General features: G+C 37.8%; 1 protein-coding gene across 1 annotated transcript in view; it reads right to left on the bottom strand.

Annotated features, from left to right (window-relative positions):
- Positions 1-15,734, bottom strand: part of LOC122810103 (uncharacterized protein KIAA0513-like) — a 144,149-nt gene extending 128,415 nt beyond the window's left edge. Inside the window, exon 1 of the mRNA XM_044081579.1 lies at positions 15,340-15,734. The gene's annotated coding sequence lies outside the window, so the exon portion shown is untranslated. The remainder of the gene's footprint in view (positions 1-15,339) is intronic.
- Between the last annotated feature and the right edge of the window lie 4,231 nt (positions 15,735-19,965).

The following is a 19,965-nucleotide window of genomic DNA, read 5'->3' as shown; positions in this document are numbered from 1 at the left end:
TGGACCTCGCAAAAGCCTTCGATACAATACCCCACTCGGGCATTATAGATAAGCTCACCAGCTTAAATATAAACCCCTATGTCACTAGATGGGTTGCAAACTGGCTCAAGGACAGAACCCACATGGTTAGAATTGCTGGAGTCATGTCAGACTCCAAACCAGTTACAAGTGGCGTCCCACAAGGCTCAGTCCTGGGACCTCTCTTGTTCGGTATATATTTCTCGGTGGTACAGGCCAACACAGAAGGACTGTGGCTGACCAAGTTCGCAGATGACTGCAAACTGGGTGCCATAATCAACTCTCCAGCCGACACAAGCATCCTCCAAAAGGGCCTCATAGAAACAGACAACTGGTGCCAGAGCCATGGCCTCAAGCTAAACGCCAAAAGTGTATGGTCATCCCTTTGGCAAAAACAAAGTGCCCACAAATTACCACATAGGTGGTAATCCATTAAGTACAGAAGAAGTCATTAGGGACCTGGGGACCCAAGTTGATAGCAATCTCTCATTTGACAACCACGTGGCCAAAGTGGTTAGAAAAACATTTTATATAGCCCACCTAATCATGAAGGGATTCACATCTAGATCAGGGGAGGTCATCGTACCTCTTTACTCATCCCTCATCAGGCCCATAATTGAGTACAATGCCCCTTTTGGCATGTACCTTACCAGACACCTGCAGCAACTGGAAAGACCCCAAAAGTACCTCACCAAGAGGATCAAAGGGCTCAAACAGATGCCATATGCTGCCCGGTTAAATTAACTCCAGCTCTACTCAGTGGCATACCGCCTGCTCAGAGGCGATCTGTGCCTGACGTATAAAGCCATGTCCAACCTAGAATTAATGGACATGCTGCACCTCAGAAAATCCAAATCCCATCGAGCTACGCGCTCGAGAGACTTGAGCCTCAGCACGGAAATAAATAGGACATGCTGGAGGGACAGATTCATAACCCAGAGGCTCCCTTCACTCTGGAATAAAATCCCAGTCCAGGTTAGGCAGAGTCCCACACTGACTCTCTTCAAGAGAAATCTTGATGAGTGGATGGGAGATCATAGGATTACCCCGGCTATCACTTCTGTGTCACTGTTAGACAGAGGCACAGTATACTAACCTCAAAAAACGCATAGCAAAATTAATTTAAAATGGGTGGCGAAAGCCAAACACACTCTGGCTAGGCTTATAAATGCCCTAGGGCAGATAGCCTAGTATGAACCTATGAACCTATAAGAGATAGATGCATGGGAGTCTCCTCATACAAATGGGAGTGGGAAGTGAAGATACAAAGAAACAAAAAAAGATACCATAGTTCATTCATCTAACCAGGCAAGACAAAATGCTCTTTGATGAAAACGTGATGAAAACATTAGTGGCATGAAGACTGGAGCTCTGTATAAAACATGGACTTCCCATAATAATCACAGTCAAGCATAACCTATGTGTACTTGGCAACACAATGCATTGGCTCAAAGACTGATGTCAGATGTTGTAGCCAATATCATCAGATCTGAGACCATATATTGTGAATAATTATATGAAAGAAGGCAAGGGTCTTTTGTGCATGCCTAGCAGAAGGCCCTCTGCAGGATGATCAACTCTTACTGCCAAGGAGACTATGACTATTTTTGAGTTAGAGCAGATACTTTGAGAGTCTGAATAGACTCTGTCCAAGACTTCAGGTTCTAATGTGATATCAAAGAGAGCTGACAAGATGACGACATGTTGAACACCAGTGGCGAGGGAAGCTGTCAAGCTGAAGAAGGCAGCTTTCTAAGAAATGTTCAAAGTAAGCTCTGCCAGTTCATCTGAGAGGCACTGGTAGGCCAAGAAGATCTCTGCAATGGGGGTTGCTACAGCAACAGTATGAGCATGGGAAAGGTTTGGGAAGACAACGGAAAAGGCTATCAAGTGGCTTTAAATCAGGCCTAGCAAACTATATGGCAAGCCAGGAGGAGGAGGAGGAGGAGGAGGAGGCAGGAGCTTCCTAAGGCTATGCTAACTAAGGACACAGAAGTGCTGACAGCTACTGAAGGTGCCACAATCAGGAAGGAATAGTTTGAGGAACTCCCTGACTCAGCAGACACACCTTACTATCAGCATGTAGTACTCAAAATCTCTTTTTGAGGAATCTAGCAGAGTTGTATTTGTATTGCGATCACAGCTTTTCTCAAGGTTGATGGAAAGTGGAACAGTACCTCTGGACTGAAAAGTTAGAATAGTGCTCCCTATGGCCTACCTGGGAAATGATATACCAGAGTGGTTCGTCAGAGAGATAAAATTTGGATATTAAGGAAAATAGAGTTTTCTCAGATCACAGAAGTGTGGCCCAGCTCTTTAGTTATGTACAGCTGTGTGTACATCTGTGGGGACTTGCTTATTCAGTTTAGGGAATCAGAGAAAGCTTACAATATGCTCCTTGGCATGTGCTGTGGGAGACTCGGCAAGCATATGAAGTTGGTGGTTGCATGCCTTCCTGTGCATACATTCACTTGAGAGTTGTCCCCACATTCTTGACATTAAATCATTTTTTTCAAGATGGATGCTGGACTCCACCAAGGTCATAAAGATGCACCAGGATATCAAGATTCAGTTAAGGTTAGGTGATGTCTATTTCAGCTATTCAAGATATAACATCTCTATTTGTAGATAATACATTCATTTTTTTTTCTTATCTAACGGAGATCTCTGACACAGTGAAGCAATTTGCTGTCAACTGCGAAGTAGATGGGACGAGAATCAGAACCCCTAAATTGTAGGCCGTTATACTCTAGGAATCTGCTTAATATACTCTCCTACTAATCTACCTTTAGCAGAGGTGTTCACTAGCTAAATGTCTTGTTTGTGAATGACTATAGAAGAAAACAGAAGGTGAAATGTGATCTGCAGCATTAGTTTTGTGTCTGTATTTACCTTGTGAAGGAGGAGTCGCATTCTATAAAACTCTTAGCCTACCTGTCAGTATTTCACCTTCCCCAGTCATGAGCTATGGGTGGTGAATGAAAAAAATGAGTGCGCAGATGCAGGTGGTAGCACAATGATGCACCTCTGCAAGTAGGTGAGATTATGCTCTATGACACTGTGAATAGTGGTTTGGAAACCCCCCACTACAGCCAATGTTCTTTCATAAAGATGCCCCGAATGAGCTTTGTTCAAAGATCTAAGAATGTTCCTTGGACTGCTGCTACAGGAGATGCTACAAGTATGTTTACTACAAGTAAGCCCTAGGGCAGATAAGGCACAGTGGAGAAATTGTAAGTCTTAGATTGATTGGGACACTTGGAGATTCCCAGGGAAGAGATGGAATCTGTGTCTGAAGAAAGGAAAGTTTGGACTTCTTTGTTTAGCCTGCTGACTTCATCATCCTAACCAGAAAAACAAACTAGAAGAAAGATCAAGTGGAATAAAATGAAGATTTATAAAGGTATAAACTTTTATGAGGGTATCCTTCTAGGAATCAACCCCTTTAATACGGACTATTCTTAAAAGAACAGGCTCAAAGACTGCTGTTTTGATTCTCGTATATACACAGATGCATCTCCAAAATGGTTTGACACATTCTCATGAAATCCTGAGAAACCTATTGGAAATGTGCTCCTGGCTTCAAAGTCAAAGGGCAGCTTTAACTAGAGTTTTAATCAAAACAAAACCTTACATCACTTTCATGTCATATTTGAAAAGAATAAAAACACCAATTTTATACGGAAATATATATTATTTTTTGGGGTCTAAAGTTGGACTACAATATATTTCTGTTTCGGACAGCTTTTACATTTGATACTCTGAAGATCACTGAAAAACTGATTATTTTCCAAATGTCACGAGTTGTCAACTTTTTATTTCTGGCGTTCCTGTCTGAATTTTAACCATCGTACAAATGTCAGTATCTCTGTAATGCTTCAAGTTATTTTCTTGATATTTGTTGGACAGGGTACCTACATAGTCAATCTTAGGGCATTAACTAATACCCCGATAGGGTAAGCAAACAGCATACATCTCAAATGTCCTTTTTTTGGGATGGTAAATTACATACATTTAAAATGACGGTATGGTTCACATTTATAATTAGCACGTTAGCCTGAAAAATGTGAAGTGATTACCTTTGTTGTGAAATGAATGCCAATCAGATAGCTATTTAGGCCTACTCGTGTTACCTGAAAAAGCCTAAAATTTCTAGATACCACTTCAGAAACATGCACCATGAAAGTCTGGGCTACAGACAGTTTCACTAATAATTTCAGACAAATACATATACACAACTTTATCTTCATACAATGCACACAGCAGCATACAGAGGCAAATATGAGGAAGAATTGTAAATCCTTGGGTGAAAACTTCTCAATTTAAAATAAAATGTTTATGTCTGACACATCAATAAAAATATATGCTGACTATATGCTGCCTTCTTCACTGTGAAGAAAAGTCAGACCCTCTTTCCTAATAGAAATAATGCTCAATGCAAGATGCCAAATTGTTGCTGTGAAGTGATTGTGCCTTGCCCATGTCAATCAGAAGCATCTCCATTCTCCTTTGACAATACTTAATACATTTAGGTGACTATTCTTGAATTCTAAGGTACATAAATGCACTTAAGACTGTCATTCCAATCTTAGGAATTTAAATGCAGGACTCTGTTGAATTTATCCCACCACACTGTTCCCCCCATCCCCTCACACAGTAATAAAAGCTTTGGTTATAGCATACTTAGAGAAGTTCCCTTTTATATATTTTTTTATTTCTGATGTTGTAATAACTCTATACAGATAAATTCTGGATATGTACTGCAATTCCTATGCAGCAAAGGAGAAATAGGCCCATCCCACAGAAGAGCACGTTATGCAGCTTGGCAACCTAACATATTCTAATGGACATGAATGCCTGCCAACACAGTAATAATACACAGTAACTCTGTAATAGTCTGACATTTTGTAGTAACATGTTTTGGACAAGGAAATGTGGATATTCAGTTATGAAATGTACTTTGTGCTACACAATTCAAGCTTATGCTTTTCTTCTAATCCACCCCCACATCTATCAACACTTAATCATTGAAAATGTAACTATTTGGCATTTGTTAACCGGGTTAGTTCAATTCAGCAAAAGCCCATTTTCAGTGGAGACCCGAGGAGAAAAGCTCCAGTACAAAAAAGTATATACAGAATGAACATAAACAATGAGAAAAACAAAAAGAATAAAATACTCCAATAAAAAAATATACAAACTGCAGAAAGGCATAGTAGTTTTAATTTTTTGCATTAAATAATATACTGCATTTATGTTTTATGCATTATACATTTGTATCCACTGTGAAAAAGGGAACAGTGTGGACATGCAGTAAACCAAACCTATCTCTCAACCTCAGAGCAAAAAATCTGGACAAAGCCATAAATAATGGGGGGGGGGGGGCAAAGGCCCAAAAACAGGGTCAGTTTTTAAATGTTGCTCTTACAAACTTAGAAAGTAGGTAGAATAACAGGTTTTGTTGTAGCATGAAATTTCTGAAAGGTATGAAGACTGAAGCTGTCATTATTTGCTGTCTAGCAGTTTTTAATGACTTGCCAATAATTTACCAGAAAACCACAATTTTATGGAAAATGGGCCAAAAATATAGACATTCTGTGAAAATCTGTGCAATTGAGAAGTATGAAACCAAATCTGAAGACAGCTACAGTACAAATACCTAGACATTATTTATTTATAATGCAAAAAATGCCCAATAAACACCAGGTACCTCCACAGACAGAAAAAAAACGTAGTAAACAGTCCAAAAAACGCTGTAGAGGCAGGCTAAAATATGCTCCAGGATATGAAAACCAAACACGTCTCCAAACTTGACAAAACCAGTACTGTCTTTATTGCAACACAAGCACTTTCACTCACAGCTTCTTCAGGTGTATATACATAGCAATAAAATCCACCTTCTTATATACTCAGATAAAAGCACATGACTAATTCCCTTAAAGTCATATAGTCATTAAATGTATATTTTTAACAGTGGAAGCTGGAGGGTTAACCTCAGTCCAGCAAACTTTAGAAAAATATATGAAATTAAATCACTTTACGAGCTAGGCCATAAAGATGATATTTCACAGGTTTCAATGCAGCCAGAGAGACAGTCTGTACTAGGAAGCTTTCTGTATGGTCTTTTGGGTGAACTAATTATTACTCTGGAAGCATGGAGGTATGAAATTATCTTATTACTTCCAGCACCTGCCAGAGATCTGAGCAAAAGCCCTTGTGCGTATATTTTTACAGGTAGCTGCTATGTCCTGTCAGCTTCCCGCAATGGGGGTTTGCATTGGAACTAGAAGTCAGATGACCAGAACTGATATCATTCTGCAAGCTACCTCAGAGGTAATATTTTGGATATTATTTTGAGAAGTCTCTTAGTGAGACAGAGCATTCTGTATTCTGTTGTAGGCCTGAGACAAAGGACCATTCACCACATCATAACCTGGATCTGCCCATGTATCACTTGACAATCTCTATACCTTCTCTTCTCCTCCTCCAAGCAACTCCAGTCTAGAATTCACACTATTCCACTGACATAGAAATACATACTCTTAAAATAAGCCACATTGGTCTTTACATTTCTAGTAAAGTGTACACTTTACTAGAAATGTAAACTGTCTATACTACCTTTGTAAATATTAATCTAACTGTATTTCAGTCCTGCAATGCCTGTTAACTATTGTGAACAAATTATTGAATATATCTGCTTGTAAGTAATCTACTGTCTTCCCATTTTGTATATTTCTCATTGTATTAACTTCTTACTATATCTTAATTGTGGAGCTTTTCTCCCCGGGCATCCACTGAAAATGGACCTGGTTCAGCTGGATTTTCCCGGTTAACAAATGTAAAATAAATAATAAATAAATAAAATAAATCTGCCTTGCTCTATTAAGTAAGTTCTTAAGCATTAGTAATTCTCTTAAATTCAGTCAGGAATATAGTGAAGCCTAGTTAGATATTGTTTTTCTTTATTTGTCTGAGCCTGTCCTTCAATTTTATTTTAAATATTTCCTGTGATTTAAACTCTGATGTCACTCTGAATATATACTTAGTATTTTCTTGTTCTTTTACTATTAAATATATTTAAACCTGTAATTGTGGTTGATCTTTGTAGAGATATTTATGCTTAAGAGTACTTGCATATTTATTTGGTGACACTACATGGGCCACTCCTAATAGCCTTGCTGTTGGTCAAACTACCATTTGTATTAATAGTAATTTCACCCAGTATATTAGGTACCTTTGTAAGGGCCTTAAATTAGCTAGCAAGGGGTTCTGGTGGCAGTGATAACTTATCTTATAGTCTGGGTCTCAGAGTGTGTGTATCATCTACTTGAGCAGGGACATGAAGCACTGGCTGGACAGAGAGAGACTTGGAGGACTTGGCTTGGAATCCTGGCTAAGGACTCAACTCTATATCTGTGCCAGTGAGGAGTCTTATTGGGGATCTGGAGAAACAGTGAGAAATCAGCCCCAGACTGACTGCAGTCTGTGTGTGAGCTTAAGGGAAATTGCATTTGATGTAGACAGCTGCATCTGGAAATATTGTGTGTGAACCTGTTATCCTTCCAGTGAACGCCCCCCCCCCCAGTGCTAGTGGTGAGGATTGAGGCTCCTTACTACAGTTACAATCCAAATGTAACTCCTGCAGGTAGGGCAAGTGCATGGCTCAAAAAGACATCATATCAGTCCAAAAGAAACAGCCAGCACAACGTGGTTGAGAAACAATTTAATCCGTATGATGGCAATAAATGGACTGGTTTTGGCAAAAACAATACCTTCCTCAGTGTAAAGATAGATCTCACAGAAAGCCATATTTATTACAAAATAAAAAAAGCAACTCAAATTGATTGGCTGGTCATAATTGATCATTAAGCCCAGGCAGAAACAAATCACCTAGCCTAATTATCCATCTTTTTTCTTTCTGATTCAATATAGTATGCCAGCCAATCTTATTTCCTTTATCACCCTGTATAGTGTCAATGACTGTAAACCTGAAGGTTGCATGGGATGCATCAATACATGTCTATAAAGAGCATTGCTGATTCTTTTGTGTTTGATGTCACTCAAATGTTTGCTAATGCGATATTTAACCGGTCTGGATGTCTGACCAACATAGAATGCCAGACACGATCAGGTTGCTAGATAAATTACCTACTCACTGGAACAATTTGCAAAAAATCTAATGTCAAAAACCCTGCCAGTATTTCGGCTACTAAATTGTTTAGTTTTATCCATTCTGGCACAATGAACACAATGTCCACATGGGAAACATCCAAACAGAAGTCCCCCTGTTAGACTAGACTGATATAGTATGTTGGGATTAGATGTCCCATGTTTATAATGATTGAAATGGGACCCTAATGTTTTTCCCCTTCTACATCCAAAAAGACATCTTTCTTGGAGCATATTGGCCCAGTCTGTCATCTGACATCAAAATGTTCCAATTTTGATGAACTACACGGGAAAGTACGTGGATGTTCCATCCATACATTGTCATCAACCTTATGGGTGGTGAGTGTTGGGTGGTCTTGTCCTTATATGTCAAAAGATCTTTCCTATCTAGTGATGACAACTCCCGACAGGCCATGGTGGCAGTGCCTGGCTTATACCCCCGGGTTTTAGATCTTTTAACCATATCCTGCCTGAAATGTTCATATTTGTTGGGATCAGACCAGATTCACTTAATTCTTAGGAATTGGGACTTCGGGATGTTATTTATAATGTGGGGTGGATGGTGGCTGGAAGCATGTAACAATCAATTATATTAAGGGTATATGTGGAATACCTGAGTATCTAAGGTATCATCAGTATTCCTTGTTACCAAGACATCTACAAAAGTGATTTGATTCATATCATGGTTACACGCGAACTAAATACCATTTATTACTATTAATATAGTCCATAAACTCCTGTAGATAAGCAACATCTGCTTCCCAAACTAACCAACAGTCATCCAAATAACGACGCCAGATATCCATTTCAGACAGGTACACATTATGGAACGGATCGTAGATTAGTTGTTCCGCTGTATATACCATAAATAAATTGGCATAAATGGGGGCAAAAGATGCCACCATAGCCTTCCCACAAGTCTGCCAGAAACAACTGTCTTTATAGTAAGACATTTTTGTTTAATACATGTCCTGTTAATTCAATAAGAAAAGTATTAAAACCCGGTGGGTACAATTCAGAAATGGTCAACCAATGTTCAATGGCTTGAAGCCCAGCCCAATGAGGTATGTTAGTGTACAGGGCTGACAGATCTAATGTACATAAAGACCACCCTGGTTCAATCTGACTGTCGGCTATGATTTGGAGAAACTCAGTCGTATCCTGGATACGGGCTCTAACATATTTAAGTAATGGGCGAAGGCAATGTGTTAGATATACAGACAGTGGTTCTAGGTGATTCAGACTTGGCTGCTGAACAGCATACACTATTTTATTGTACTGATAGGAAGCTTGCTGGATGTGAAACTCTAGCAGTGTAATGTGAAGTCATTAACAAGTATTTCTGGAGAGAAGCAGCAGAATGTACTGATTTTAGAAAGACCAGGTCAGGTCAGAATATTGTCATTTACATTAGAAGAGTACTGCTGTGCTGTGTGACTGAAGCAACAGTTGCACTACTATTTCTTCTCAATGGAAATGTTAAGTAATTCCAAAAACTGGATTGAGGAAACTGCCCCTTAATAAAGTTATTTATTTCATAAATGGCTACTTCAAACAAATCCATTGGTACTTTTCCTCCATCATTCCCATGAGGTCTTGAGCAGGGTTCTCAAACAGCCTTGAGGGCTGCCTGAAGATTGGAACCCCCACCTGATGGCATGGTACCAGGTACAAGCTTGTGGCAGTAGTAATCAACCCTGAAGCAAAGCTCTCCACTGTCCAGATTTTTGCAGAATGTCCAGGTTTTTGATCTATTCTTCATAAAATGTATAGTCTTCTGGAAAATCATTAAAGACTGAAGTCACCAAATAATGACATGCATTTGAGTTTCACACTTCATATTCTTCAGAAAATGAACAGCAATGCAAAACGTATTAATCTAGTAACTTTCTAAGTTATACGAGCAATATTTAAAATTTGTCAATATTTTTGGGCCTTTATCCCCAATTATTTTTGCCTTTGTTCAGATTTCTTGTGCTTAAAATTTGAGAGGTATGCCTTGAAGGGTGATCAAAAATCTACTGGCAGCAGACTATGTACACTACAATCAAAATGATGGTATCTTGGAGACTTCCCATTACTTAGAGGTATAGTGATCTTGGAGTTGGTATATACTAATGCAGAAGTTATAAGGACATCAAGGTCCACAGTAAAAAGTGTTTTTTATGTATTGCTGCCAGCTTGAACTTTTGATGTTTAATGAGAATAGTTGCACATCAATTCAACTGATGTAAACTTTGTCCTGAAGTCTTCAGGCTGCTTGACACAATTTTAATAACTTCATTTATCCCTTTAAGATACAAATAAATAGTGGTTTTAGTGGATTTTATGTATTGCCTATTTACCCCTGCAAAAAAAATGTCCATTTGCCATGAAATGAGTCAAAAACATTTGCTTTTGAGAGGCTGTATTATAACAATAAACAAAACTTCAAAGCCAAAATATAGACTGTCTTCACCATATTTCAAAAATATAGCACTAGCATCAGCTCCTTTTAAATGCATATTGTCCTGCTGGAATATGCCCCTGTTGTGAATGCACACCACCAATGACAGTGAAGAAGTTGCATAAATATAATAGCAACTATAACATTTTATTTTGTTGCTATCAGACACACATAATGCTTCCATAATGACTCGTATCAAAGATCACTTAACAGTAACTGCCTTTTGCTTTCCTATACACCTTTCCACCCCCTAAATAAACACCTGTGTATAGTTTAATATCTGGTTGTGAAAAAGTGAAAGATACAATGGCCATGGCCAGAACAACGAATTTCAATTTGCTGCTCTCAGACACAGCCTTCCCCTGACAAGGCATACAATGATAATTAAACAGTTATCACATAAATGCTTTCACACACAGCGCGTGCGCACACACACACACACACACACACACACACACACACACACGTTTACTATCAGCAATCTGAATCCGCTTTGGTCAACCATTTAGAATGTCAACCCAAAATGCTGAAAAGTAAACCAAGGTGAAAATGAATACATAGACAGTCGTGGTTCGATGTATTTGACATAGCAGGAGATGACGTCACTCACCTTCTGCTATGCACATTAACATACTATTATACTCTAAAGTCAACGGTATGTTAATTCTACTATTCTGAAGGGGGCTATGCCCCCCTGCACCCCCACAACCCCTGCACATTAAATATACCAACTCAGAGATGTCACTACAGTGAATAAATGGGCTAATTCCCTGTTCCTCATGGAACTGTGACCTCCCTGCACAATGTCGAACCCAAATACTCAAACTACAGTACCTGTTCACTGTCATGTAGTCAATACATTTTGGTTTAATATTCTGCAGACTTGAAAACTGCAATTCTATCACATACCAGTCGACTGATTCAGTTTCAAGGTTTTCAGTGTAAACCATATACACACGTACACTTCCCCATCCCCATCCCAATCAGGCCATATCATTGATTTCAGTGTGTTTAATTACTGCCTCCTTCCTCCCTTTGGTAAATGCCTGCATGTGTGACTGCAAAGACAGACAAATAAATAACAGAAATAATGTCATAGTAATGAATTCAACTTGCTGCTGTTGCTGTTCACTGTCAAGCCAATATTGATCACCACAATAAATTAAAAATAAAATGGAAATGCTGTTGTAGGTACTATGTACTGTTTCACCTGCCCACAGACATACACCAAAACTTACTGATACTCCTTATTTCATAGCACTTCCACAATCCCTCTCTTCCCAAAGTCACACACCTGTAATGAACCATGACTCAGAACACACACACTGCTGCATTGACTACACAGCAAATCATATTCTTTTTGCAACCACATTAAAACTTGTGTAATGATACAGAACAAAGCATGTAGCTGCACATCTAGACATTTGCAAATAACAGAGGTGTTAAAAGTTATGCAATTCTAGAGAACCAAATGCAATATAAGATGATGAAAAAAAACTACAGGAAAACTGTTTAATGTATTAACACCAAATTTAACAGCTCAACCACTGTTTTTATAAAACTTTACACAAATCAGTGAGTGTAAAGCTGAAATGCTAATAAAACTGAACATGAAATATACATTTTTGCTATTCTTTCCACTGTTTTAATAAGACTTTCACAGACGACATCACCATGTATGGTCAGACATGTACAGGCTATGCCCTGCTAATAACCAAAAATATGAAACGTCTAGCCTATAACAAAGAAAATGGCTCTTGATAAAATTAACTACCAATGACCCAAATGTTTTAACTTAAGAATCATTATGGCTTTCCTTTACTACAATGTTGTTGTACATGTATTTTATTTTTAAGCTGTCGCAACTGCTGTGCGCTGTGGTCTCAAAATGTAAGCATTCTCTATAATGCTGCTACTGGAAATTAGGTCTGGCTTAGTTCACCAAGTAGTGTCAACAATGCACATTTCAAGTAAACAAAATGTAATAAACTGCAGCACAAATATATTAAATATTGGCAAAAATGAGGAAGTATCACAATCATAGTGCCAATCTAGCAAGAGAAACTATAAAACTGTTAATATTCTACCAGTTAAGTTCTACATATTCTGAAATGTGAAGTAATATAATAATACTGAATACAATCCAAGAGATAAACAGACTGGGTTATCTTAGCAAAGAATAGGCTGTGGGCTATTAGACGAATGTCACATTAATAAATTATATGACATGACAGTTATATAAGAGTCTACTACCGTAGATCGAAATTACACTATTTCAAAATACGATAGAAGTGTCCCAGCTAGTAGGGCTATCCACTATCCTTAACCCAAGCCCTAACCCTAAAGTCCATGACTACCGCACCACAGTGCAGGAAATTGTATTTCCTCCACTGAGCAGTAGTTACGGACCTATTTCCTGTACTGTGGTGTGGTAGTCATGGACCTTAGGGTTAGGGCTTGGGTTAAGGATAGTGGATAACCCTACTAGCTATCCACTATCCTTAACCCAAGCCCCAACTCTAAGGTCCGTGACTACTGTACCAAAGTGCAGGAAATGTCCTGTTCGACTTGGTGACTTTCGTTGAAGTGCACTTTCGTTGAAGTGCACTTTCACGTTAGTGGGACACTACTATCGCATTTTGAAATAGTTTAATTTTGATCTGTGGTAGTAGACCCAATACATGACATGACAAGTTTAAAACGGGGAACAATGTCATACACTGAGCACTGATGGTGGAGCTGCTAGTGGATAAGGGGTCACTATAATTTTTTTTCTGTTTCACTGTAATGCACATCTGCATCAAGATTCCATACTTTACAGAAAGAACACATATGCATATGACCCAAGAGATGTCAATCAAGGTATACATCTATTTCTGTATACATGTCCGCCTCTTATCCAGATGTATGTATATACACTTGTCTCTCCCATCCCATTTTAATATCACTAACTGCCACCTGATAATTTGAGACTTCGTTTAGTACTATTCCCATGTTTATTCCCATGTTTATTCCCATGATCATTCCCACTCCCAACCTCCCATCCCCAGCTCTACACTTCAGTCTTTTTGCACTTCCCTCTAAGTAAAGACAAGAAAAACTGTTCATTTTAGCATCACTGTAACATTTCATAATTATATTTTTGGTGATGCTAAATTACATACCTGATGTTTCCACCTTATATGCATCACTTTATTCGCTTGCCTTGCAATCAGACCCTTTAACCACTTCCCCAAATCTTCCAGAACATTATCTGCCATGTCTTCCTCCACTACGAACAAGGCAAATATATAAAATTTTTAGGCATTGTTTTTTCCTTTCATTTTTTACTTTATCTGTTAATCAAGTAAGACTACTGGACAAATGTCCATTTTCATAGGCAACCTGGAAGCACTGTCTGGTTAAGTGACTTGTTCACAGTAAGAGTCTACAAGTGAAACCTAAGGGAATCAAACTCATCATTACTGAGTGAAGCTTGTTAGCAATTCATAACACTAACCACTGAACTACACTGATAGACAAAAGAAGAAAGGCACCTGGGCTGCCTTGGACAAAGTCAAATTTCACTGTACTATGGAAAAATTAGCCATCTTTCCTTGTTTTATTTATTGTATCATCTCAATTTGCCCTGACATTGTCTTTTCTAGATGATGGCTGATAGCAAAGGATTGTAATTTTTAATTTTACACAACAGCAACACCTCAGTGGCAGCTGCTATCTCACAGTGAAGCCCCTTAACTCTGCACCCATCAATGTATGTATTTTCTCATATTAGACATTACTCCAGTATACAGGTTGTCTGTGTAACTAGCTAAATAAAATTCTCATCCACTAAAACGGAATAAAGAATTTTTTTAGTGTGCTGCCCATCATTCTGAGCATTATATATTAAAGAAATTGATAAACAATGCTGTGGCAGAAAGGAAGCCCACTCAAGTTGTTGTACATAAATATGAGGCATGCATCACAGGTCAGACTCATTTACCTATAAACACAGCATGTACTACGAATCAATGCATACCTTCAGGAGACACCACCATTTTACAAATAGTGTCAGATCCTCAGCAGCAAGTATCAGACTCTTAAGTTACCAGTCTAAGCACTAATTCATAATGAAAAAATAAATTTCCACCAAGAAATGGAAATGCACAGAAAGAATCGGTCTGTACGTGATGATCCAGCAAACCCTACCACACCTCTTAACTGTCCAGATTTTATGCCTCATATCTGTGCTCTGTTCCTGATACATTTTGTGATTTTCTGGCAAATGAGTGACAACTACCATCACTAAATGACAGACATTTGAGTTCCAGACTTCATATCCTTCAGAAAATGCATGGCAACACAAAACCTTTTATTTTAGCAACTTTCTAAGTTTGCAAAAGTGATATTTAACATTTGTCACTATTTTTGGCTCTTTGACAAATTTTTTTGTCCTAGCAGGTTGAGAGGTATGGACCCTACATAAAATGGTAACATGATCAACTGCGTTTCTAGTAATTTAAGCACAGACATCTCTCTCTTGCTTATGAACAGGACAAAGACAAGGTTACTAATTCAGTCTCTACAGCATATTTGTCTGCAAAAGCTGCAGACTAGCAGCTTTTCTTCTGTGATTAAGTTACAAAGAAATAAGCTAAAAGCTATTCACTGCTCAAAAATATTGACAAGACAAATACAGTGGACAACAAATTTACTTTTTTTACCTGCCCTTTCTAGACCTCTTTTTCGAAGTCTTGACATACACTGCTGCTTGTCCCTTCAGTCAGACTTGCTTCCAGTCTCACAGTCAGTTTTGTTTCTCCTCTAGTGGCAGTGGGTGTGACGGAGTTCAGATCATAGAAACTTTAGTGTGAAATCAGAGTTCAGTAACCTTCTTCACTACAACACAGCTACAGGGTGAATCTGAAAATAGCTGTGTTTTAACTTGCACTGTACTATGAAATGCAGAACCGTAAAGCTCAGAGCACAATCAGAGGTACAATTATATGCCAGATGTTAAAACTGCGTACTGCTCAAATGCTGTGGTCCTGAATTCTTGCCTGGAAGTTCAATGGTCTGCATACCACCATATCTACTTTGTTCACAGGTAACATTTATGTAGTTAAGTAAAGTCTGTACTACACCTGCTGGTCAAGAAATGCACCGCTGTGCTTGCAAGCAGCTCACCTCGATTGCCAAATCTGAACAAGTTATAAAAGTTTCTTTCTGCAAGATGCACCCTATTGAGCAATCATAAAACAGCTCTAATGACTCCATATTTCATCTGCACAGCCGATCAACCCATCTCACACTCTTGTCTACAAAATGTTTGTTTCTGTTTAGTAAATAGTTGGGTAGAGTTGAAGTAATACGGTGTAATTTGCTACAAAGAAAATCAAACTTCAAGAAGAAAAAATTAACAAAAAAAAGGCTACAGCTTGTGACATTCTGAGCTGACATCCTGGAAATGAATGCTTAATTTAAAGCTTCACAGAAGAACTCACAGGGCAGTACATACAAAAGAATGTATGACTTAAGCAAAAGGAATGCAAAACCTGTATGTAAGTAAACTAGTAAAACCCTCTTCTGTGGAAGTGCTACTTCCCAGTGCAATGAAAGTTTAACAGCAAAAGTTTACCGCATTCTTAAGATGAATGTCTTACACAGCTGTACCTGTGATTTATAAAATAGGTCCAGTTGTGGCCACTTCTATTCACTCAATATTTTTCTGTTTCAATATTACTGATATGTAATTCACTGTTCTGGTTGATTCAGTAAGCACAAGTGTTCAAATCCAGTAAAAGTGGCCTTTGACCTTTTAACATGTTGGGCTTGTTTCACGTTCAGTGACCAGCCCATACCCTCAGCAACTACATCTCCACCTCCACAAATGACAGCATTCCACCTAGGGTTGTAGGCACAGACAATCAATTACTCCATACAAGCCTTTTCTGCAAGTTACCTACACCGAATATGTCATTATCCTCTGTTATAAATATACTCCAGGAGTTTCACAGAGCATCAGGTTGCTTAAGTGTATCCAGACAGTCTTAATTTAATAATAATTTAGTGATAATGTTTTCATGTTTAAGGATGACTTTTACATCCAAAAGGTTGGCGTGGCGATGGGCACAGCTTGTGCCAACAGCTACGCCAACCTTTCACTTGTACAATGGGAAACAGTGCATATATTTTCAAATATGGTGTTTGCACACTCAGTAATTTGGCATACAAGATTTGTGGACGATGTTTTTATGATATGGCATGGGACTGAACAATTGTTACAAGATTCTATTGGTCATCTAAATATGTCCACAGATTTTTTTTTTTGAAATTTACATATAATTACAGTGTGCAAAAAATAGAGTTTTTGGATGTGACTGTTTGTAAACATTCACTGACCAATATTAGAACTAGCTTGTACAGGAAACTGGTCAGGAAAAATAACTTGCTACATAGTAGGAGTATGCACCCCGATCACTGCAAACGCAACATAATAACTGGACAAGTGGTGAGACTAATGAGATTACATAATGATGACTTGGAATTAAAGCCAGCTCTGGCATCTCTGAAATTAGATTTAATAGAAAGAGGTTATAAAGGTAAGGATGTTGATAAATGTATTAAAGAAGCATGGAGAGACAGGGCGACCAGGTGTAAACCGTATTTTAATGGGAATCCAATAGGTGAGAGCCCCGTGTCCATGGGTGAGAGGAAAGGTTGTGATAACATTTGCCCAAGGATGACTTTGACATATGCAAGTAATATAAACATTGCATGTGATGTTATTAACAGGAACTGGGATATGCTCTCAACAGTGGAAGGGTTAAAGGGTGTAGTAGGTGAAAAACTACAAGTTCAGTTTTAGGAACAACAAGACACTGAATGGTCAACCTTTGCTATAAATCCAGTTTGCCTAAGGTTATTGATAAATCTGTAGAAGAAGGAATATAGTGTACTTCAGTTATTTGTTAAGTGTTTTTCATTCTACATTGGAAAAACTAATAGGCAATTCAAAGACAGGATATTGGAAAATGTCTGAGATATAAAAAATATGAAAGAAAATAGTGCATTAGCCATGCATGTAAAGAACAAAGGTGGGTAACACACTTGTGTTTTGGCTTTGGAACTGGTTACAGAAAAGAAAAGAGGTGGTGATATAAAAAATATCACTGAAGCCGCAGAACAGAGATGGGTAATGTTACTGCGTGCAGATCAAGCGCCAGGTTTAAATAGTATGTTTTCCATCAAACCTTTCCTTAAAGCAAGACAGTTCAAGCATTAGCATATGTATTATTCCTTAAAGCTAGACAGCTCAAGCATTAGCATATGTATTAAGGTAAATCATGTGCTATTTTTTTAAATGTTTTAATTGTTGCATTATAATAATGGAAGGGAGGGGTATTTAAAGAGTCTGTTTTATCATTTAATTGTTTTTAGTATGATGAAGAGGTGGACCCTCAAAAGCACTTACTATTTTCATTAAATTGGATATTGTCTTTGGATTGTCTGCTGTGTTGCTTCCAGTGTTTTTCTATTTTTTTCTACTATTTAGTCTTAAGAAAGTTGACTACATTTAGAATCAGGACCTTGAATGAAATTCACTATCTAGTACACTGGTTTTAGTCATAATACTAAGGATCTCTCACAGTAGCAAGTGCTGCCTAGAATAAAAATAAACTGACAAGTCAAATAAAGTGGGATAAAAACCTTCATTTGGAATACCTAAAGTACACTTACTTAAAAAAACAGAAGAATGAAAAGGGTATATCATCATTTAAGAAGTGCCCCTTATTTATGTGCAAACCAACTGTGAAACAGCTGATGGCACCTAACCATGAAGCAAGTCTCAGCTGGATATATGACTAAACAAATACAACTTGAATGAATTAAAATGAAACTTTATTGGGCCACTAACATGAAAGATAAGTCCTTTTGTCTACTAAAATGTTTTCAAGATTGTAGACTTCTTCAGATCAGTGTTGACACATTTGCAGTAATTCAGTTAGCATCAACTTACTCATGACCAGCATCTAACTAACGGACTGGTTCATTTATTATGTTATGCTAGAGTAACTTGGTTATTGGCCATTAGGTGGTTAATGGGAGCAATCTGTACAGAATCATCACATCTTTAAATCTTGCATGGTGCACACACATTTGCTTTCGCATTTCAGTCAAAGGAATAGAAACTGGTGACTTTTTAACAAGAGAGTTCAAACCAGAACTTTCAGCATTCCTTGATAAGGTCAATGCACCCAGATAATCAAGACTCAACAAGTAACTGATGGCTTAGAAGTACCTATACAAAGGTATATACACTCAGTACAACTGATGACCACAGCCTAATTACTTTGTGTAAAAACAGTATAGATCACCAAAACTCCATCTCAACCAGAAAAGTGATTAATCGGTCAGGACAGAATTTTCTTTTCTCTTTACTTTTATCCCCAAGATCTACAACTTTCTTATTTGTGTCTAGTTTAGTGATAGCAGGATAGAACATACAGTATCTCCTACATTCCTATGATGCATCTTCACAGGGCGATGATTATGCCTTATTATTACTGACACAATATATCATTTAAAATCACTGCAAATAAACTTCATGGAAAACATCATGTAAGCAAAACAAATTTCCTGAAGATTTAAATTTATGAATCCACCAGTCCTGCAAATCCACAACAGAGGGTATACCACAATAAAAACACCACATTCACAAGGTATCAATAAGGCAGTGCGTAAAGGAGTGAGAAATGACATGAAAACATGCAACAAATACCACTGTGAGAAACCATATAATTTTTTTTTTAAATATCAACCCCACTTCCCCTTTCTTAATCTTACTAGAAAAGATGTTACTTGATTTTTTTTGTTGTTGTTGAAGGAATAATAGAGTTCTGTCTTTTGTACAGTCTTCCTGAATTTTTTGGACAGTTTGAAATGCCTATATAACCAGCTGGATACAATTACATTTTATTTAGAAAAGTTAGTAATTCAAGTTACCCAGTGTAGCCTTTTAAGAAACTTCCCAGTCCAGGAAATGTAACATTTTCAAAATGAACTATATTTCTTCTCTTACTTGACCTACATTATCAGCTTTACAGCATTATATGTAAAGACATATTTACACTTTAAAAAGTCAGGTAACCACAGCAAAAAACTGAACTACAGAACAAAGCTGTAACAAAAATCCCATTCTTAATTGCTTATTAGACATCTGCTTAATAATCTCCACAGAATAAATAGCAAACATTTGTTTTGTTTTGAAACAGAATGATCAATAAAACATATAATAATTTATCTATTAAGCATCACAGTCAAAAACAATCCAATGTTATACCATCCAG

This window comes from Protopterus annectens, chromosome 8.part1 (assembly GCF_019279795.1).
Source record: "Protopterus annectens isolate FY-2018-M chromosome 8.part1, PAN1.0, whole genome shotgun sequence".
Lineage (NCBI taxonomy): Eukaryota > Metazoa > Chordata > Ceratodontiformes > Protopteridae > Protopterus > Protopterus annectens.
Note: the sequence above shows the minus strand (reverse complement) of the source record. Positions and strands in the feature narration are given on the sequence as shown.